Consider the following 6,484-nt stretch of genomic DNA (forward strand, 5'->3'; position numbering starts at 1 on the left):
CTGTCCACTCCATTCATCCCCATCATCCAAGAAAATCTTTGCCTGTAGGTGCGGACTGAAGGGTTAATGGGTGCTTAGATAAAAGACAAACACCTAGGAGTCACTAGCTGTGTCCCTACATTAGACAGAACACAGCACTGACGAATCTGAAATTAGGCAGGTAGTGTGTGCCTGTAATTCCATCACGTGAGAGACGGAGGCGGAAATATTGACTGTTCAAGGTCATCTTCTGCTACATCCTGAGTTTGAGTTTGAGCACAGTATGGACTGCATAAGACCCCATGACAAAAACCAAATCAGGAGGTGTCTCAGTTGCTAGAGTGCTTGTCTAGCATGATTGAAGGCTTGGTTTTGATCCCTACAACTGCATAAACCTGGTGGAGTTGTGCACACCTTAATGCTAAGACTTTGGTGGTAGAAGTGGAGGCAGGTCAGATTATTCTAATACACACACACACACACACACACACATATTGAGAAAGGTATATACCTTTCTTGTATATATATACAAGAGTCTGTATAGACCCTTGTAGCATTAGGGCCTGCTTGTTGGAGTTTTTGTCCTGCCCAGTTCCCATAGCCGGTAAGCTCGAAAGAAACCACACAGAGAGTCTACATAAGTTATAAACTGATTGGCCCATTAGCTCAGGCTTTGTATTAGCTCTTATAACTTATATTAACCCACTATTCTTATATTTGTTAGCCACGTGGCTCAGTACCTTTCTTCAGTGGGGCTGGTCACATCTTGCTTTTTCCTTGATCTGGGCAGGACTGTAGCAAGAGCTTTCTTCTTCCCAGAATACTCCTGTTCTCATTACCCCACCTCTACTTCCTGTCTGGTTGTCCTGCCTGGCTACTGGCCAATCAGCGTTTATTTAAAACATGATTGACAGAATACAGACAATTCTCCCACACCAGACCCTGGCTGTCCTGAAACCTGGAACTCCCTCTGTAGAACAGATTGACCCGGAATTCAGAGGTAAATCTGACTCTGCCTCCCTGGTGTTGGGATTAAAGGTATGGGCCACCATTCCTGGCAACCCTCAGCTATATATTAAGTTGGAGGCCAACCTGGGATACAGGACACCCTGTATCAAAAGACAGACAGACAGACAGACAGACAGACAGACAGACAGAAAATGTGGAGTCACATGTGTGCTTAGCTCTTGGTTGTACTACTTATTAGCTATGTAACCTTGAAAGTCTCAGCCTCAGCTTCCCCAGCACCTACAAGGACAGTGACAATCTCTACCTCTGAGTGTCCTGAGGGTTGGAGTACTGTTTCTAAAATGCTTCGGATAGCTCCAGAGACTAGGAAAATATTCCATGTCTACCCGCAGTTCCAATGCATCTAGCAGGCAGGATTCATTTTTCTAAGGTTCCTTTTATTTTCCTCCCAGAAGACTTTTATGTCCTCTACAACAAGACCGCTAATGGGATTCCCTGACGGATAAAGCTATATAGGAAACAAACTCCTAACACATCTTCCGGCAATGTAGAGACCTTGTGGACCCGCAGACAGCACCACACCTACTCTGTCCCACGGCTGCGGGAGGGACTTTGGTGCAGTAGACACTGCTGGGTTCCAGGTCCCTGGTAGGTCTTTCTTTGACTGTTGACTGTTCTTTGATCTGTTTTGTGTTAGTCTGACTTCAAAGTAAACAGGTAACCTGTCCTTGCAGTATGGTGAAGTGGGTACTCTCAAGATCTTTATGCCCAAAGTGGGTGACACTCAGACTTTGCAAAGGCGGTCTACAAACAAAAGGCTTGCCTTTCAGGGCCCACCATCCGCCGTGGGACCTGCCCTATCATGCCCCCACTACTCCACACAGTCCTCAGCCTGGTCTTTCTTATCTTTTGTGTCCTACAGAGACGAAAAAACTCTGCTTTTGTACTAGAAAACCGTTTCTGATCATTGAACATGGTGGCAAATGTCTGTAATCCTTCTGCTTTAGAGGTTGAGATACTTTCAACAGTGTGGGTTAAGACAAGAGATCAAGGGTCATGCTTAGCCTGGCTAGATAGCAAAACTTTTCTATCTAGAGGGAGTTGGGGTGGAGAAAAGAGAAACTTGACCACCATCATGGAAACGTATGGCATCTTTCAAAGGAAAAAGAGGACTCGTGTGCAATTATGTTATTGTTAAGAATAAAACCCGGAACCCAGGGGAGGTAAGTACCCTATCAATGAGCTGCCACCATAGGGATTCAGAACTCTTACCTAGACATACAGTTATGCTATTCTGCTTCCCCAGAGAAGTTTCTGAAGCTTATGTTTCTCAGACTTCACATTCTCTTGTTCTCCTTCCACACACTTGTCTATGTATGCATCTTGCATGTTCGAGCTCATCCATCCGTTAGAGGCTAGGATATGTAGCCCAGTGATTAGAAGTACAGTCAGTTGCCAGATAGTTAATGGTTGCTATTCACTGGCTGTGTGGACTCAAGGAAATTGATTCCTCCTCTGGACAATAGCCTTGTCTTTTCAGAAATGGAAACAGCATCAGTCATGTAAGGTCAGGTGACAGTCAACTAAGTATTTCTACCACTGAACTAGATCCCCAGTTCTCTTTTTACTTTTTATTGAAAGAGAGTCTCAATGGCCCAACATGGTCTGGAATTTTCAGTCCTCCTTCCCCAGCCTTCCAAGTAGTTGTGATTAGGGGCAGAAGTCCCACTCTTGGCTGGGAGCCAGAGATTGATTTTATTGTGTTTTGGAGACAGGCTCTTGCTGTGTCACATTGACTGATCTTGCACAATGCCTGGATGCATCTCAGTTTGTAACACGCTTTCATAGCATGTACAAAACCCTGGATTGGATCCACAGCATAAAAAAAAAATTGGGCTGGCATGGTGGTCTATGCCTATCATCTCTGAGGCAGAAGAATCGAAAGTTCAAGGTCATGTCTCAGTACCATACAGGGCTACATGGGACCTTGTCTAGAAAATCAACATTAAAAAGGGGGGGGGGATAGAAGAAGATCTTGTGTATAGTAAGATACGCAATAAATAACACAGTGATTTTATTTTATTTTTCAACCGTCCCTCGAGCACAGAATGCATTTCAAATCCTAGGTGTCTAAGAACTACTAGGCTCCTAGGGATGGAAGACAGCCTTCCTGCTCTCACTTCTGAACCCAACCAGCCTTTGGTAGTTCCTCTTCTTTATCTGTGAACAAAGGGTTATTTCTTGCTGGATAAGGGCTTGAACTATCCCAAGTTCCTTTTGTTCTGTGTGTGTCACGTTTTTTCTTGAGCCTCCGTTTCCCTTACCTCAAGACGAGTGAGGGGAATGTTGACTCCTTTCTCAAAGAGTTTGCAGAGTGAAGCAGCGAAGGCTGGGTGTCCTGGAGGCTCAGTACTTCATGTACTATCAACCGTGAGTCCCTCAACTCTAGGGGGAGAGCCAAAAAAGGACAGGGACAGCCTCATGCCAGAACAACACGCGCCAAAGCCAGCTGCAGGGTCTCAGTCAACTGAAGCTGACAAGGTTAACTCCTGGGAGTCAGAACACCTGGACAGAAACTGCTCCCTGCCCACCCTAAGCAATACAGAAACACTCCAAGACTAGAACCCTGAGTGACTCAGGGAAATAGAGCAAAGCAGAGATATCGTTCTATCGCGCACACACCCCAGGGAAAGATCCCGATTGGCCTGACTAGATCACGTGCCAACTGTCTCATCCAATCAGGGAGAGTTGAGAAATACATCCCTGGGCACTCAGGGGCTCAGCCCGGGAGGTACTGCGATTCCTGTTCAGCCCTCGAGGCCTTGCTATTTTTTGCCTTATTACACTGTCAGAATGAGTGACACCACCCAATTAGACGGCAAGCACAAAAACAAGGTTGTGTGCTGCGCGTGGCCTGCTCTTGTCCTCGTCCTGTGCATTGCACACAAGTTAGCCACACTACAGAGTCGTGATCACAGAATGCGCTGGGTAAAGAAGGAAGAAACACTGAAGCTCAGAGACAGAAGGCGATTGCCCTGTGATCACACAGACTCAAGATTCCAGTCCCCACCCTCGCCGCGAAGCCCCCTGAGAGCTCAGTCATTTCCTAACCCCCACCCAGCTTATCTTGAACAATCTAGGCGTCTTCGAGGTTTTTGTTTTGAGTGTTGTTTCTATAGTGGCAGGAGGTGCCCACACTGATTCCATGCTCATTCACGGAAGGGAATTTTGACTACATTTCAGGCGGGTGGCTTTGCTGTCAAACCTGCCTCATGAGGCCTCCCAGCTTTTGCCAGGACTATTTCCTCGGCCCCTTGGCCAGTCAGCCCCTCGGCCCTCGGCTTACTAGCAGGGCTTGTCTACCAAGGACTACCGTCCGGTATCTTCAAATACCAGGAATGGTCATTCTGGTGTTCTGTCCTAGCAGTCCTAGAGCAAGGCCTGGCTATGGCTGCTTCCTCCTGAGGGTGCTCTTTGTGTCACCCTAGGATTGCCCCATCTCTGCCTCCATCTTCAAAAACCATCTCTTCATAAAAAAATCACCAATCAGAAAGGTTGGGTATGAGAGCTAGCGTGAATGATTGCCTCATATACACGAGGCCCAAGGTTCAATCTGTGCTGTTATCAAAAAAGAAAGAGAAACCATTTTTACCGAAAGGCAGGCTATAGTGATTCACATGTAATCCCACCAAGTGGGTGACTGAGATAGGGACATCACCTGAAGCTTGACACCAGCCTGGCCTATCTAGTTGAGACCCTGTCTCAAAAACCCAAACCAACCAACCAACTAAACAATCAACACAAAAAAGAAACAATCAGTTTTAGAGTCTAGCCTAATGACTTCGTGTTAACTTGATTACTTCTGAAGGACCCTGTTCACTGAGCCAGCTTGGGAGCGCGTATCTGTAATCTCAGAACTCTAGAAGTGAGGGAGGAGAATTACGAATTTAAGACTAGCTATATATCAAGAGCTTGTCTCTCAAAACCAGCGACTGTAGATGTAACTCAGTGGCAGAGTGTTTGGCTAGCATATAGGGCCCTGGATTTCCTATCCAACACAGAAAAGAAGAGGGGGAAACCGGGACATAGTACAGTTGATACAGTACTTGCCTAGAATATACAAAGTACTGGGTTCAATCCCAAGTATAAACCATGGCTGATAAAACACAGTAGTAGCAAAAGACTTCAAATAAGTCCATATTCTAAGTACTTAGAGTCTATGATTTTTGACAGCTTTTTGGTGGGAGTGAGGGTGGGCTGTTGAAGCCATAATAAACTTTTTTTTTTACACTCTTTGCTACCTCAACCAAACAACTCTGGTTTACCCACCTCTACTAGGACAACCTTTCTCCAAATACTGCGAACCGTATCCAGCCCTGTGACCTGCTTTCCTGCGTTCTTCCTTCACTTTATCCCAGATCATTGGCTTCTCTTTGTGCAATTATCCCATCCACACATGTCCTCCCCATGCTGTCATGAGACAGGAGCATGTCTCTCTGTACCCCTGAGCCCCCTCCCTGAGGGGTGAAGATAATCTTCACTCATCATCCAGACTAAGCCAGGCCTTGGAGACGGGCAGACAGGTACCTCTTTCCTCTAGCCAAAACGAATTTGTCCACTGGACTCCTGAGGGCCAACTCTGAAACACCCTCCCAGGAGCTTGTCATGCTGAGCCAGGGAAGGCCGCCTTGGGTAGGTGGAGAGGCCTCAGGAGTTGTGGGAAGCCAGGAGTACAGAGGGGAAGGCAAGCTGACCTGATTTGAAACTCTAGCCTGGGTGGTTGCCGGGGACAATGGGGCACAGCCGAGGGAAGATGTTCAGGGAAGATAAACGAGGGTTGCTTTAACACCCAAGGGGCCAGAGGGAGCATCGCTTTTCAGAAAAGTAAGCTAACTGCTCAGACTCCGCTGCCACCTATGCTCCAGGTGACCTGCTGCGCCACCACGGTAGCCTGTGACAGGAGACAAGGGTGGACTTCCTTGTCCTATTCATTTGCTCCTAGCATGTGACCGTTTGGTCACAGTGGTAGTGCTGACAGAGACTCACCCCTTGTAGCTTTTCACTCTCTTTTTATGGATGGGAAAAGCAGCATATTTCAGGTGGCCATTTCCAATGACTTGAATGTGGCTAAGCTATAAAATATGACCTGTCCCTCATGCTGGTCTGAGACCCCTGGGAATACCCCATGCCGAATCCCAAAGGGGAAAATGAAGGCCTTCGGAAAGCCAGTCCAGGACAGGGCCTGGAAAAAGTGACTTAGGAACCAGGCACCACAGTCTTTTCCTCCCGTGAAGGACTGACTCACTGTAGCAGGCCCCAGCTGGCTGAGACTCTGGGCCAGTGGCTGGGAACACGCCTGCACAGTGAGCGCCTTGTCTGGGAGGCTGGTCCCTGCAAAGCCACGGGTCAGGGGAGCCAAGGCCACCGCCCTGGAAAACACTCTCTACACAGCCAGACTTGGAAGCCCCAGGGGGAGGCCAGCACTAGACTCCCTGCCCTCATCTTCTTTTCCCTCCCATTCTGAGAGGGCTCACTA

Source organism: Myodes glareolus, chromosome 3 (assembly GCF_982192425.1).
Source record: "Myodes glareolus chromosome 3, mMyoGla1.1, whole genome shotgun sequence".
NCBI classification, from domain to species: domain Eukaryota; kingdom Metazoa; phylum Chordata; class Mammalia; order Rodentia; family Cricetidae; genus Myodes; species Myodes glareolus.